Source organism: Mirounga angustirostris, unplaced genomic scaffold (genome assembly GCF_029215605.1).
Source record: "Mirounga angustirostris isolate CCGP_5_RB_7025 unplaced genomic scaffold, mMirAng1.0.hap1 SCAF_7, whole genome shotgun sequence".
NCBI lineage: Eukaryota > Metazoa > Chordata > Mammalia > Carnivora > Phocidae > Mirounga > Mirounga angustirostris.
The window spans coordinates 123,919,644-123,935,332 of NW_026991715.1; the positions used below are offsets into that span (position 1 = coordinate 123,919,644).

At 44.6% G+C, this 15,689-nt stretch overlaps 1 long non-coding RNA gene across 4 annotated transcripts in view; it reads left to right on the top strand.

Annotated features, from left to right (window-relative positions):
- Positions 1-15,689, top strand: part of LOC123833673 (uncharacterized) — a 198,081-nt gene that overhangs the window by 65,650 nt on the left and 116,742 nt on the right. For 3 of the 4 annotated variants that reach the window (XR_010413310.1, XR_010413309.1, XR_010413311.1), the window contains exon 7: positions 266-6,450. This is a non-coding gene — a long non-coding RNA (uncharacterized LOC123833673). Of the gene's footprint in view, positions 1-265; positions 6,451-6,544; positions 8,897-15,689 lie in introns of those variants that run through there. The other variant, XR_010413312.1, reaches the window with a different exon arrangement.

Consider the following 15,689-nt stretch of genomic DNA (forward strand, 5'->3'; position numbering starts at 1 on the left):
TTCATATTGCAAAAAGAGTGTGAGGCATGGGAGGTATCCTTGTGACTATCTTTGGGAAAAACAATCTGCCACGCTGCAAAGATCAGAAATCAAATTCCCGCTCAACTAACTGCAAACCCAGAGCACTTAACCGTGAGGCTATATTGCTTCATGTGTTCAGAAGAACACTCCTTTCACTTCTGGAAAATAACTGAAACCAAGGAATATTGGTGCTTCTCCATCATTAGTTAATTGCTCATTGCCTTCTTCATTCCTTTTCTTTCAGCCCCTACAATAAGCCCGAGCATTGTTTTGAGTGCACGCGAGAATGACGAGAACAAACAAGTCCCTGGGGCTGGAGTCCGCCCTCCACCGTTGCACAAGTAACTTTCATTCTGAATCAATGGACTCAGACTTGGTTGTTTTTAAGGGCAAGGAATAATCCACTTTTGATCCTAAGAGAGATTGAAATGAAGCTCTGCAGGGGAGAGCTCTATGCAGAGTTTAAAATTGAAGCCTGACCTAATCAAAGTTTATAGCATCACAAAATATTTAGATCTCTTGGTGTGGCATGTATACAGGGGAGACTGCACATTTTAAATATTTACAGCTGATAAATATTTTTCATTATAGGACAGTGCTTGACACATAGCGGCTTGTAGGGAAAAATGCTTGAATTCGGCATGCAAGTGCATCTGATTTTCCCTAGGGTTAAGCTGTGGCACTGGCTAAATGGCCAACATTTGGCAGGCCAGTTGCCAAAACAATTCATTGGATCTCTGTGCCATCCAGTTCCCTCCTTAAGACAATCGAAACAAGAATGACCAAATCAGATTGACTCTATGGAAATCTAATCAGTTGCTCCACAATCAGATGTAATAGCTCTGCCATCAAATTAATTTTATTTTATTTCATTTACTGAAGTGACATATAGGCACAGTCTTTACTGTGCCTGTTCTTTCCTCATACATAGTGTGACATAATATTAGCATTTGAAGGGATTCTAGAAACCTCTGGTTCTCTACTTCTCCTATGGGAAAAAAGGATAAGCAGTACCCTAAGTCACTAAGTAAATGTGGGGTGTCTCTCTGGAATGCTAAGTGTATCTTCAGATTGGGAGGGGAATACATTTATATGTTTAAACAAGTACAAATATGTCATGAAGTATGTATTAGGATAGATTAGATTATGCTCTACTAACCAAGAACGTCCAATCTCAGCGATTTAAGACAACAAACTTACTTCTCATTCATGCAACATGTCCATGACGGTCCGCTGCGGCCTGTGTTCCATGTTGTTCTCATTCCAGAATCCAGATTGATGGAACAGACTCTCTGTAGAACTTTGTCTATTGTCTTAGCGAAGGAAAAGACAAGGGGTAAATCATGAGCTAGGTTGTAATATACTCACCTGGAAGCGGCAGCTGTCATTTCCACTCATACACCTCATTGGCCAAAGAAGGTCATATAGACCTATCTACCGTCAAAGAGGGTCAGAGAAGGGCAACTCTACTGTGTGCCCAGAAGAAATAAGAAATAGTTAGTGAACAGTATTAATATCTACCACAGAATGGGGTGCAAATCTCATATAAACTTTAGGATGAAACATAAGACTTTGAAGAAGTTTCTTGAAATGTATGTGCACCCGCTGGAATGATTAAGTATGAGAATCCTAGAAAATGCTGCATGCTTGCCTGAAATGTCTTATTTTATCTTAAAATATTTATAAATATATACATTTACATAAATATATATAATGTATACTACATATAAAATATATAAATGTATATTCCTTCCCTTATCTTTTGATGTCAGTCTAAGGGGATTTCATGACAGTGGGTTCATTGATTGGATTTTCTTATTGGCTAATATCCCTACGTGCCTGGTCCTGGTGAAAATCTGAAGCCACTGGCAAAGCAATTTAAGTGAAAAATCTATCAAGATGTTCTACAATTCTTTCCCTGTTGTCTCTTCCACACGGTATTTGGAAGCAATTTGCAAATGCAAGTCACTTGCATTTCTTAAATATTTCCAATGTTTTTACATAGCTTTCCAGCATTCGCTGTCTGTTTAAAAATATTTCAAACACACAGACAAAAATCCATTCTTGCCTGTTTACCACCTAAACAGTATAGTTTTCACACAGCTCTGTTTCTTTTGTAATCATAATCTACACACTTAAATAATATTTAATTGAATCATATAATTATAATAGGTACAACAGGCCACACCCAGATTTGGGAATGATACAACTCAAGTGGCAGTAACAGAAGTACAAGGGTGTGCGAGAGAGGACACAGGCCCCTAACCTCCACCATCCCTGTGCATCAGATAGTGCATTTCAAATAACAAATGGAGAGTACCCGCTGATGATCTAGTCAGGTGGTTGGTTAAAAGAACTTATATTAAACTTTGGTGGAAAAGTTAAGGAACACTATCTGGGATCCTCATATTGCAATTAATGATTCTAAAGCCCAGAATCTGTGAACTACTTTAATTCATTCATTCATTCACTCCTTTATTAGTTCATTTATTTATCGGTCCGTTCAGAGGCAGTATAGGATAGGGGAGAAGAGCATGGATGCTGGCACCAAATTGTATGGGTTTGAATTCCAGTTTTGCTATGTGCCCCATGGCCAGTTTTCCCGACTGTAACATGGGAAGATGAGGACCTACCTCAAGGGGTTGTTGAGAAGATTGAATGAAATAACCAGTGTAAGTTATGTAAATGTTAGCTTATGATAAACTCCTTCATTTGATGAATCTTTGCTGAGCAAATACCATGTGCCAAATATTGCCTTAGCTGATGGAGAAAGGAAGGTGAACAATAAATAGCACAGTTACCTCTCTTGGGCAGTTCTATAGTCTAATGCAAGAAGCCAAATTACACTGCAGGCTTCAAAATAATTAGGTACAATTTGCCTACATTCTGTGAAGAAGGACAAGGTGGTAGGAACGAGCCTTTCCTCTCTATATCCTCAGAATCAGGAGGGTCTGGCACATACTAAGTGCTCAAGAAAATATTTCTGGAACGAATGAGTAAATAAATATATGACTTACCCATTTCGTGGATTTGTCAGCATTCTGCTTCTTGTTAGAGACTGGGATTCCCGGCAGCAGGAGAGACCAGCGCTGCTTGCTAGGCAGGTCCTTCACACCTCTTCTTCCCTCTTTTACCTGTTTAGTAAAACTAAAATCCTCTGGTTTCTAGTGTTTCTAGTTCACTAAGATGCCTTCTGTGGGCAGCTTTTCTAAGATGTGAACTTAGATTGCTAGATTCAGAATTCTGACTTCTGTGCAATGATTATCAGCACTTCTCTGTTTGTCAATTTCAGAAAAAATGCCAAGAGAATATCCTTATACATTTGAGCCACTATTTTCATATGCTTCAAAGTGAGTTTCTTTATTGGTAGAGGCTGAATTTTTTGAACTTTAAGTACCTTTTGACTAGCAAGGGATATTACCGAATGCTAAATCAGTGCTAAAAAGTAAAGTGTTTTATTGCTCCCCAAACCTAGCCTAACAGACCCACCACTTAGCAGATCTCTGAGGCCTTCTCCAACTTCGATGACAAACGCATGCAGGAAAACCTGTGCTCTGGAGACCCCCTGGGGGACAGGGGTGGGGATACACCATTCTGGGGGGCTCGGTTTTAGCTGTAAAGATGAAACAGAACTTTTTAAACAGTTTAGATAGAACTTTCTTCAAGGTAAATTTCATGCTTCCCTGACTTCTTAGCTAGAATGTTCTGAAAAGCCGTGTGTCCAGGTTAGCATAACTGATCACGGCTAAAGAAATCTCCCCCGGGGCAGTTGTGAAGAAGAGAGTGAGCAGCCCTGAACTGGTTCTGTTTGCTCCTATCCCTCCCACCTGTAATAGTTTCTCAGATGTGTAAGTTGGACACGGCTGACGAGGGCCAGACGTCTTTCCACCGCTATGTATATAGTGACCCCGTGGTCTGCTAAATGTGAGTGCACTTACAGACCCCACGGGGCAGAACACTTTGCCGTGATCGGCCCCCAGTTTCCCGTGGGCACCGGCTGAGGTAGGTGCCTGGCACTACTCAGCTCTTTGGTTGTTGAGAATTCACATAGATAATTAAGCCTTCAAAAGCCCAATTTGGCCAGTCGTACAGTCTTCTCCTGTCCTCTCAAACTCTGAACTGTATCTCTCCTTCCTGGACTTGTTCTCTGTATTCTTCTTCCTCTCTCTTCCCTCCTCCTCTTCCCGTTGCCTCCCTCGCTCCTTCTCCCTCTCTCCTTCCACTCTTCATACTCCTCTTCCTCCTCCTCCCTCTTTCTTCAACCTTGCCCCCCTTTGCCAAATCTTGCTCCTCCTTCCCCGTCGGCAGAAAGCCATGCATGTAGCTCGTCCTCTTCGTCTGCAGCTGCCCCACAGACTGAGACACAGAATTGCCCTGAGGTGTGTCTAAACCTGCCAACTCTGTAAGCCTTCAGATCTGGAGATAGAGTGAGGCATATTTAAGGAGAACTGATAAGAAGAATCACCCACAAGCCTCCAGTCAACCCTTGGCAGCTTGCCGAGGAGCCCGCTCGGAGAGCACGCAGCTGAAATGCCGCACAGAAGCCCCAGGAGTTTGTACAATCCCCAGCTAGCATCCCAAACCGTAGGGCAGACGGAAAGACAATCGGAGAAGCTGGACTTAAACTGAGCAAAGCAAAAACACAATATTGGATCTGGGAAGAGTTGATGATAGCTCAACGAAGAATTACAAAGTGGGTTTGAAACTTCCTGTGGGAGCCCTGGGTTGGCCTGTGTTCCTGCCCCGTGGACGCCATGCCAGTACACACATCTCCTTTTCATTTGTCAGCATCCTGCTTGTTAGAGTCCGGGATTCCGGGCAGCGGGAGAGACGGGCCCTGCTTGCTAGGCAGGTCCCGCGCTCCCGCCGCGTCTCTGCACACATGCTTTGGAGGTGCTGCTTGTTGTCCCAGCTACATGGGCCGGGGCTGGCTGTGTGGCAGGAGCAGGTGGTGCCTGAGGACAAGACCTTGGCTTTCCCCAAGGCAGTTCCCCCATGTAGCCTCCCTCCCCGCTCCCCCACCACCCCATATTCTTTGTTTTGGACCATTTCCTTTCTCCCTGAGCTTGCCTGGGCTACCACCCCCCTTCATAGAACCAAAGCCTTACGCATGCAGGAGAGAGATGCTGGGGGGCCAGCCAGGAGGGGACATGAAGGAGCCTCCTGGGGTGCTGGAAATGTTCCCTATTTTGGTCTGAGTGCTAGTTGTATGAGAGTACACATATGTAATCACTCATCCAGCTATACATTTAAGATTGTGCACCTCACTGTGTAGAAGTTATACCATTAAAAAGAAGAAGAAGAGAGAATCTAGAATTGGCAGATCTGGGTTTGAATCCATTTAGGGTTGTGTGACCTCTGGCTCTTGCCAAGCCTCCCTTCCCCGCTGTAAGCGAGGATAGTGTGTTTTGTACGTTGGCGGTGGGGTGCATGACACGGACTGAAACGCGTCCACAGTGGATAAAGTGCTGGGTACGGGATTAGTGCTCAAGAACGGGTTGCAAATATCATCATTGCTGTTTGAGAAAATTAGTCTCCGAACATGGGAACAGATGCAGATGTTTTGAGTTAACGTCTCTCCACATACTGGAGCATCTGGACATCAGCTTTCAAGGCCTTAACTCAAAGGTGGGAACTTTAGGCACTGAAGTAGGCTAACAGAAGAAAATCACTGGGCAAAGAGCCTTTCATGGGTGCTCTTTCGGTTACACCAGCCGGGCAGCCCCAGTCACCTGGCCAGCCCACACAGGCCTCATCTCTGTCTCATGCCCGTTCCAGCCACGTGTCTTGAATCCTGCAGGCAAATTCTGATGAATTCATTTTTGGCAAATAAACTCCGCTCATACGCAAAAGGTAAACTTTTGATCTGTGCGCCTGACACCAATGCTGAGAAACGCAGCCATGACTAATGGTATTATTTCAGCTCAGCCCTGGAAAATCGGAGCCTTCCTGATTCTTTTTCTGCCCTCATTAAAGTCTGTTTTACTCTGACCAGGAAATGGAGGAAACCCCTGGTGTTCATTGCTGACCTCTACTCTGCTTGTAACTACTTAGAAATCCATAGAACTACGGAGTGCGGGAGCCGTGCGAAGTCTTCAGGTTTAGATGAGGGAAAACCCCTCACTCTCCAGATGAAGCAGGAGAAGTAACTCGCACAGAGTTCATTCATCTCCAACAAGGACGTATTCAGCGACTGTGTGCCAGGATTTGTGGTTAGACCCTGGATTACATAAGCTGGCATGGAAAATTTCTTCTAGCTCCCTTCCAGAGTTCTCCCGAGCCAGACTGTAGCTCAGATCGGTACGGCCTGCTATTCATTGATGCTTCTTCAGTAGAACAATGGTCTAGACTCGGCGCGGAGTTAAATCGTCAAGGGAGAAGCAGCGGTGCTGGCAGCTGATGCTGCAAACCACACAGGCTTCTACACAGGTAAGAGCCTGCGCCCTGAGCGGGCTGGCGGGGGGCGGGGGGGGGGGGGACGGTGGTTTCCATCTTCACCGTCGCTTCCCTGCCTCTGTCTTAGGATCTCCTCTGCCACACAGAGCTTTTGGGGGCATCACCTCTGTTTCCTGCCTTCCTGAGTTTTCGGCTACTCTGGATCGTCATTCCATTCTGGATTCAACCCGCCAAAATGTGCTAGAAAGAGAAATGGAAGACACGAAGGGACCAGCCCTGGTCTCCAAGCTCCCTCCACCATGGCCCTGAAGCATGGGTTATGGGGCATCAAACCTACTGCCTGTAGATGAGGATTCTTTCAAATTCCCGGTCAGCAGACAGAGAATAAGGATAGGCAGAAAGATGTTTGGATATGAGAGTGTGTTGCTTCTTGGCCCAGGACAAACAGGGCAGGTACTGTGAAGGGGGCTGAATTCCAGCCGTGCTCCTCACCTCTCCCTCGGTGAAAGTCATGTCAAGCCCTCTGAGCCTCCCTTTCTCCACCAGTGGGCTCATGCGTCTTCTCAGGGATTTGTCATGCAAGCAAGGGACCTCATGTGGTTGAGTGTTTCATCCACTTATTCGTCCAGTCAAAGATTTATTAAGAACCTACAGCACGGCCGGTACCGTGCTAAGTGCTTGCAGTCAGTAATGAGCAGGATACACAATCTGAGCCTCACTGAGCACAGAGCCGGATGGGAAAGATGAGCAACTTAGGAAGCAGTAGCCCTAGGCAGTGTCCTAAGCATTGTGACGGGGTGCGGCGTGCCCCTGGCCCCTTGCCGGCCTCGTCTTCTGGGACTCTTCCCTGGCTCATGGGTTCCTGCCAAGGGACCCCAGGCTGCTTCCTGAACATGGCAGCTTCCTCACGCCTCTTCTTTTCTACCTTCACATGGTTGTCCTTGCTGCTCACTCTGCCTGGGATTACCTTTCCCCAGGGACTGCAGAGCTGCTCCCTTTTATCACTCATACCCCAGAGAGGTGTCCTCCAGATGGCCTATCTGAAATAGCCCCACATTCTACTCTGGTTTTGCTCATGGCTCGGCTTTATTTTATTTTTTTATAGTCCTTGCTACCACCTGACATTCTAGTATATATCCGTTTTGTTGGTGGTGATATTGGCCATTGTCTATCAGTTCCAGAGGAGCCTGGACTTTTGTCTGCTTCGCTCCCTGCCATCTCCCTGGTGCCTGCAACAGAACCTAGATCCTGGTGGTTAAACCTTTGCTGAATGACGAAATGAAAGGAGTACATGGGGAAATAATTTAGGCTCAGGGAACTTCCTGACAGAGATGACATTTAAGCCAATGAGTTGGTCAGATATAAACGAGGCTTAGGTAAGGAGGGGGTGTGCGCAAGTGTTTTGGGCCAAAGACACAGCATGTGGGAAGCCCCAGAGATGAGTAGAGCAGTAACAGTGAAAGAAGTTGAGCGTAGCTGGCTGAAGGGGTGTGGAAGGGGTGGGGTGGTGGAGAGAGCTGTGGGTGGAGGGAAAGACCGGAGGCAGAAGAGGAGGACCCTGGCAAATTGAGTTCAGACTCAATCCTACAACATAAGAAAGCAAACTGGTACAAGCCCATCTGGAGCACAGCTTGGCAGTTACTTACAAAGTTAAATGTGATTTGTCATGCAACCCAGAAATACCACTCCCGGTATTTACCCAAATAGAAGGAAAAGTTACTTTCACACACACAACCCTGAGTTTTTATAACAGCTTTATTTTTTTTGCACTGTTTCATAAGAGATCTTTTTTTCCCCTTTTTTAAATTTTATTTTATTCTGTTTTGTTAGTCACCATACAGTACATCATTAGTTTTTGATGTAGTGTTCCATGATTCATTGTTTGCATATAACACCCACTGCTCCATTCAATACGTGCCCTCTTTAATACCCATCACCAGGCTAACCCATCCTCCCACCCCCCTCCCCTCTAGAACCCTCAGTTTGTTTCTCAGGGTCCATAGTCTCTCATGGTTCGTCTCCCCCTCCGATTCCCCACCTTCATTTTTCCCTTCCTACTATCTTCTTCTTCTTCTTCTTTTTTTTTTTTTTAACATATAACAGCTTTATTTTTAATCACAAAAGCAATCTGTTCTCTATTTTGAATGCTGTGATGGTTACATGACTATGTAGGTTTGTCAAAATCATGCACTCACAAGAGTGATTTTTACTGTATGGAAAGGATTCTTTGATTCAAAGAACTATGGGAAACCATTGGAGGGTGTTCAGTAGAGGGTAGCACTGTCAGATCTGTGTTTTGGAAGGATCGCTCTGGCAGGGGAACGGCAAGAGTGGAAATGCGAACGACCGAGAAGTCGAGAGCAATGGACCACATGAGAGATGACTGCGGCTTGGACTTGTGCTGGCAGAAGTGGGGGTGGAAGAAAGTGAGGATTTGAGACATAAAAGAGTGCTCGCTTCGGCAGCACATATACTAAAATTGAGACATAGAAGATAGAATCAGCAGGGCTCGGTGATTCACTGGACGTGGGGAATGAGCAAGAGGGAGGTGCCAAGAACGATGCTGAGGAATGTGGCTTAGGGGCAACTGGGTAGACACTGGTGTCGTTTGCCATAAACACACAGGCCTTTTGAGGAGAAGGAGCGGGCCTTGGGAAACACACGGCATGCGCATGTATGAGCTAACAGGGCATTGTATACATTGGGAGTATGCTTAATGTTTTCATTTGTTTAGTTAGTTTGTTCTGTTTTATCTTAGCCAGGTAACACAGACCTGAGTGCTTGAGGCCATGACCAAGAAATCCACCTGACTTAGGGGTTACCATTGAGACTTTATGTTCTATTGCAGCAAATTACTTTCATCTTGGTGCTGCCATTTGGCTGGCTAAGACATCATGTGTATTTATGTAGGTACAGCTATATGATTAAGATAGTTATTGAGTTAGATGGTGGACCATTTGCACGCTGACTATCATTTTCAAGGAAATTGAGAGAGAGAGAGCAAAAAAAAAAAAAGATTTCAAAGAAAAATCAGTGTGTGTGTCCTAGAATAGAGAGCTGTCTCCCTCGTAGAGATTTGAGCACCTGTGCATGCATGTGGCTTGGGTGGTTTTGCCTCTACAGAAGAAGGACGGGCTTCCACATTCTTCTCTGCTTTGTCAATTCCTTCCATTCCCTGGCCTAGATAAAGCTGAAGTGTGTATCTCCAGCCAAACCACCTTCTGCTGTTTTTATGTGGCCCCAATTCCGTGTGGTCTGGCCTGGCGAGGAGAGACTTAAATTGAATAAGTACGGTTCACGGCCTGGAGATTATAGATTTCTTTCAGAACATTCAAAACTCCGAACCAATGTTATATCATTGATCCCCGAAATATTCTTGTGAAGTTAATTGGAAATCCTTGCCTGTATTTATGAACAGGGAAGCTGGAATAAAGAGACATTCATTCCAGACAATTCAGCTGAGATTCCAAATGGCGGAGAATGGGTTCCTTAATCTTCCCTGAAACATCTTACCCTTGCCTCTGGGGCGTGTTGCAACTTTATGGCCTTCCTAAATGCCAAGTTCAATAAAGTACTTCTCAATGGTTGCCTCTTGGTGGGTGGGTTTACAGGATGGTTTTGACGTTCTTTGTGATCATCCATGTTTTCTGGTTTCCCTATAATAAGCGTGTGTTACCTTTATAATTGGGAAGAAAATGAAAGAAATGTCATTTGACAATAGCGTGCAGAGTGGGAAACCATTTTTAGAGAAAAATGTACGTATGAGATTACACATCCAAATGTTAATAGCAGTCATTGTTTTGGTCTGGGAATATGGGTGATTTTCTTTTCTTTCTAGTGCTTTGTGTTTTTCCTCTTCTTTTTTTTTTTTTCATGAATACACATTACTTCTGTAATCAGAGAAAAAAAATACTAACTATTCTTTAAAAAATGCCACACAGACTTCCTCTCCCCAGTGCACGCAGTGGGATTGTGAGGGTGAAGAGAGCGGGCTTTCGGTTCTGACCCTGCAGGTCGCATCCAGTGTGATGACCTGATGACCCGTTTCCAGGGCTTTAACGAGAGTCATAATAGCACAGTCTCCCCCCAGGGTCAGGTTCCCGCGAGCTAATGCATCTGAGGGCACTTGGAAGGAAGGTACTTAGTGGGGAGCTGCCGCGGCAACTGCTCTCCCATGAATACTGTGTTCAATATAATGAAGGGAACATGTTGTAATTTGAAGGCACATCATTTTTATTTTGAGGAAACAGGTGAAATCACAGTTATTAAACCAATCTCCTGTACTTTGGCACTTCTTGTGCCGGCTGATGTCACGTCAGAGTGGAAGGGGGGAGGGTTTGTCCCTGTATGCCCAGGCATCCTGTCCCCCTGCAGGGTCAGGCAGACGGGGTCTGGCCAAGAGCCTGTGGGGGTGCGGGAGGCCGGGGTGCTGCCAGCTCTGGGACAGGGCCGCCCCCTTTGGCCAGGCAGAGGCCCAGCTTGAGCAAGCTGCCCCTCTGAGTCTTCCACAGACAGACAGTCGGCCCCTCTGGCCAGGGAAGCCCGACTCTTGGCAGTACACTGACAGGAGATCTATGGCTGAGTAAGACGGCTCCATCAGGAGGTGGAGGACTAAAACATTGTTCTCTTCCAGTTAAAAGTCAGGTAATTATCAGTGTTCAGTCATATAGTTTTATGGCCACAATGATTCACACAGGGTCTCTATAAGAAGGAAGAAAAATGACATGGAAAGAATGGCTTATAGATCAACCTGTTCAAATGGAAGAGATTTTATATATATGATCAGAGAGAAAGAGAGATTTATATTTCTTTGAACGTGCTGGTCAAACTACACAGTTTCACTAAGCATTTAAAAATATATTCTCTTGATCTGTCTCTCCCTCTGTCTCCCCAGGGATGGAAATAGAAATTATTTAGTCTGGGAATTCAACTTAATTCAAGTTTCTTCTGTGGCTTAAGCACTAGTGGAAGAGGGGGACATGGCTTCCAAAAGCTTATATTCTGATGCCCCTTTTGTTAAGGCTTCTTTGTTGTTAAGTGATTGGTATTTTGGTGGAACCTTTTCTATATTCTATATTCTATATTATATTATGCCTGCCTTATTTTTCTATATTATACCTGCCTTATTTTTCCATATGCCTAAAAGAAAAAAAACATTTCCCCCACTTCTCAAGCAATTTTAGGAGTTGTCCTAGGGTTAGAAAAGACAAACAGAGCTTAAGTTTATGAATATTAAAACTGAATGTTGGAAAACGACTTGAGGTAATTTGATTGCTCAAATTTAATTCCTTAATTGATTACTTAATTTAATTACAATTTTCTCCTTATGTGACTAAGCAGGGCTGTATTTAAGCCAGCCTGGAGAGGTGGCCAGCTCTCTTCAGCTGTAGCACGAGATGAAATAGCATGGTCTTATTGGCTCAGGCTCCGAAGTTGAGGGCAGTGGGTGCTAGACCATCAACAAGGCTTGCTAAGAAGTCGGAATGGGTTTTGCCACCCATAGCATATCATCCACCCTCACCTATACATAAAAAAAGACAATAACAACGCTGAAAGAAGGTTAGTGAGAGAGACTTCCCCTGAGCAGAGTATTTCCTCTCATCCTCCTACTCAAATCAAATATGTGAGAGATGCTGGAGAAGGGTCGAAGATATGGGGTGTTGACCATTCACCCCTCAACTAGTTGCTTGCATTACTACAGAAACCCAAGATGGCCATGGATTCAAAGAGAACTCTTGGGCAAGCTTGACAAATGTTCTCTAGAGTTGGCAGGGCACAGAGTCTGCAAAGTCTGAAGGGGAAAGATTGATAGAATTGTCCCCAATGGTAGGGTGAAGAGAAGGGCCAAAGGGACAGCAAATAACACTTCATCTGTCGCGGGCAGGGGTGGGTGTCATCTTGTCAGCTGTGGGTCAGGGAGGACACCTCAGATGAAAGCCAGGCTTCGGTTTCCTTGAAAGGACGCTGCCCAAAAGGTCTGCCCACAGGGACTAGACAACCTGGCAGAGACTGATGGGTCAGCTGTCCTATAGGAGCTAAGAGGATCTTGAGTGGTTAGCCAGGAGATATTACTCTGTTCAGGGAGATGTCCCCAGCAAGGAGATCTCCAAACAACCAACAAAAGTGGTGTATGAAAGAAAAAGCCATGATTTGCCAGGTAGTGGGCACCATGATCATATAGCTACAGTGCTGGTCAAGTATAGCTTTCTGCCCCTTTACCTCCCCTTGCCCTAGTGCTGGAGGAGTTAGAAGCCACAGAGTAAGTTGAGGAGAGGGTGTTTTAGGGTAAATAAGGAACTGATCAATACCCACTTCCCTTCCTTAATGTAAGTATTTGAGCTTGGGTCAGGCCTGAATGGGGGAGGAGGAGAGCTTTGAAATACATGAGAGATTGAACTTTTGTGTTAGATGAACTGGACTTTTTAATACCTGAAAAATGAGACACCCTTGATTTCTGGCTGACTGGAAAAGATAAGGGGTCTGTCTGAGGTACCATCACGCTGTGAGGAAGAGAAATCCAACAGAGGAGGCCAGAAGGCAGTGGGTGGGATAAAAACGAACTTGTTCCATGGGGGTCCGGTCCCTCAATATTTCACTTACCCGAGCAAGGGTTCCAGAGAAAACTGTCTTTGCATACTGCAGTTTTATGAACAGTTTTGGAGATGTGTAGTCTTGGTACTTGACATATAAAAATACTCCCTTTATTTCTATAATACCCAGCTCAGCAGACCTCTGTCTTTGATAACCTGTTCTAGCCTAGCTCTGGATTTGGAGAGCTCCTCTCTTCCACTCACTCTGCAGAGATTTTGATGGTAAGAGCTGGATATTATAGTCCAGAATGTAAAATTGAGAACTCACAAGGCAAGTCTGTTGAAACAGAAGATACAGTAATTGTGAAACATGACTGGGAAAGCTTTCTCTGAAAGGCTGGGTTGGTATTGAGTGATTAAGACACCCTGGGATGCCTGAGTGGCTCAGTCGGTTAAGCGCCTGCCTTTGGCTCAGGTCATGATCCCAGGGTCCTAGGATAGAGTCCCTCATTGGGCTCCCTGCTCAGCAGGGGGCCTGCTTCTCCCTCTGTCTCCTGCTCCCCCTGGTTGTGCTTTCTCTCTCTCTCTCTGACAAATAAATTAATAAAATCTTAAAAAAAAAAAGACACCCAACTCTGAGCCTGGTCTTGTCTCCTCCTAACTGTATGACCTTGGGACAATTATGTAGCCTCTCTGTGCCTCAATTTTCTCCTTTTTGAAATGGGGATAGTAATAGGTACCTTTCTTCACAGAGTTGTGAAGATTAAGTGTGTTAACATGTGTAAAGTGCTTAGAATAGTGTCCAATACTGTGGTAAGAAGTGCTTTGGAGTGTCAGTCATTGCTGCAGACACTGTTGGGGCCCAGGTCATATCTTCCTGGCCTACTCCAGCATTGCCTGTGAAAGCTCACACACACTCATAGCTTCCTGTCCCTTCCTTCCCTTCTTGCGGGTGTTCTCTGGCAGCAGGCGTGAGCTCAGGCCAAGTGCACAGCAGGCTGAAAGCACAGGTGTTAAAGCCCCAGAAGAGACCTTTAATCAGCGAGGGTTGGGGCTGGAGGATAAACAGCCCAGCTCCTTTGTGCCCCAGCGAGGAGATTCCTTGTCCCATGGGGTCTCTGAGAGGATCCCCAGAGGGATCGAGCCCTAGTTGTCCCTAGCAGTGACCCACTCATTCATTCATCATGGATTGGCTTGCCCCCTCTCCCTTACCATGTTTCCTAAGATTGTCTCCAAGATAAATGACTTAAACTCAAGTCCTTGTCTTAGTGGGAAGCATTGTGGGAACCAAAACACACAGCTCTTTTATATGGAAGTCTTTTAGATGCTTAAAATCCTATCTTATATATTTTTCATATAACCTACCACCCATAGTGGTTGCGGAGCTCACAATAGGATACTTGCTGAATTTTAATTCTATATCATCTCCATTTTTCATTATTTCTCTCTGTAACCCCATGAGCTTCTAATTGCAACTGTCCTCCCAGAACTTCAGATGGTTGGATAGTTATCCTTTTCTTAAATATCTCCACTCAGAGGATTCCAGGGCTCTGTTTTGCTCACCCCTATGTTCCCAGAGCCAAATGCAGTATCTGACAATAACAATACTCAATAAAAACTCTGCTGCCTTACTAATGGAAACCCTATCCTTCATGTTAAATCAGAATCTAGCTCGCTGCCAATCAAACCCCAAATAACGAGAAAGCAATCAGAAAGCTAACTTGATAGGGGCGCCTGGGTGGCTCAGTCGGTTAGGTGTATGCCTTCGGCTCAGGTCAGGATCCTAGAGTCCTGGGATCAAGCCCCACGTCAGGCTCCCTGCTCAGTGGGGAGTCTGCTTCTTCCTCCCCCTGCTCCTTCTCTCTCTCGATCACTCTCTCAAATAAATAAATAAATAAAATCTTAAAAAAAAAGAAAGCTGATTTTATATAGTAGGTACAGCAGCCTGGTGTTTATGTTGAGCTGGTTGAGACCTGCACTGTCCAGTACGGCAGCCACTAGCCACGTGTGGCTACTGAACATGCAAAACGTGGCTCGTCTGAGTTGTAACGTGCTACAAGTGTAAAGTGCACACCAGAATTTGAAGGTTCAGTACCAAAACAAAAAAAAAGTGAGATATCTCATTATGAATTTTTTACGTATCTTATATAATCTGACGTTTTTTGAAATGATTTGAATTATTTGAATAATATTCAAATACAGTTTGAATAATTTGAATTCTGTATCATAATTTGAAATATTTTGGATATACTGGGTTAAATAAAATATATTATTGATTTCACTTGTTCTTGTTACCCTTTTTAATACATACTAGAAAATTTAAAATTATGTGTGTGGCTTATGTTCTGTTTCTATTGGATAGTGCCAGTCCATCCCTAAATATGATTGCTTTTTCTCAACTATCTCTCACAGGTGGTAATTTTTATTCATCCTCTAACTGAATGTTTTTAGGGTCCTGGGCCTGTACCAGAGGTGGGGTACATGAAGATTCAGCATTGCATTGAGACTGGGATGGGGGTCACAAGGAATGAGGAAGACCCTAGAGTCTGGGTCCCCTCTGCTAGCCTTAGGCATATTCCTCTTGGATCTCAGAGAGGGAGAGCAGTGGTTAAAGCCTTAACATGTCAGTAAAAAATAATCGGAATCCAATACCTTTATCTTTACTGGAATGTCTCTGCATTCATTTGGTTGGTAGGTTTCGCATCCATGGAGTGCCTGAGTTGGGTAATATCCTCCTGACTC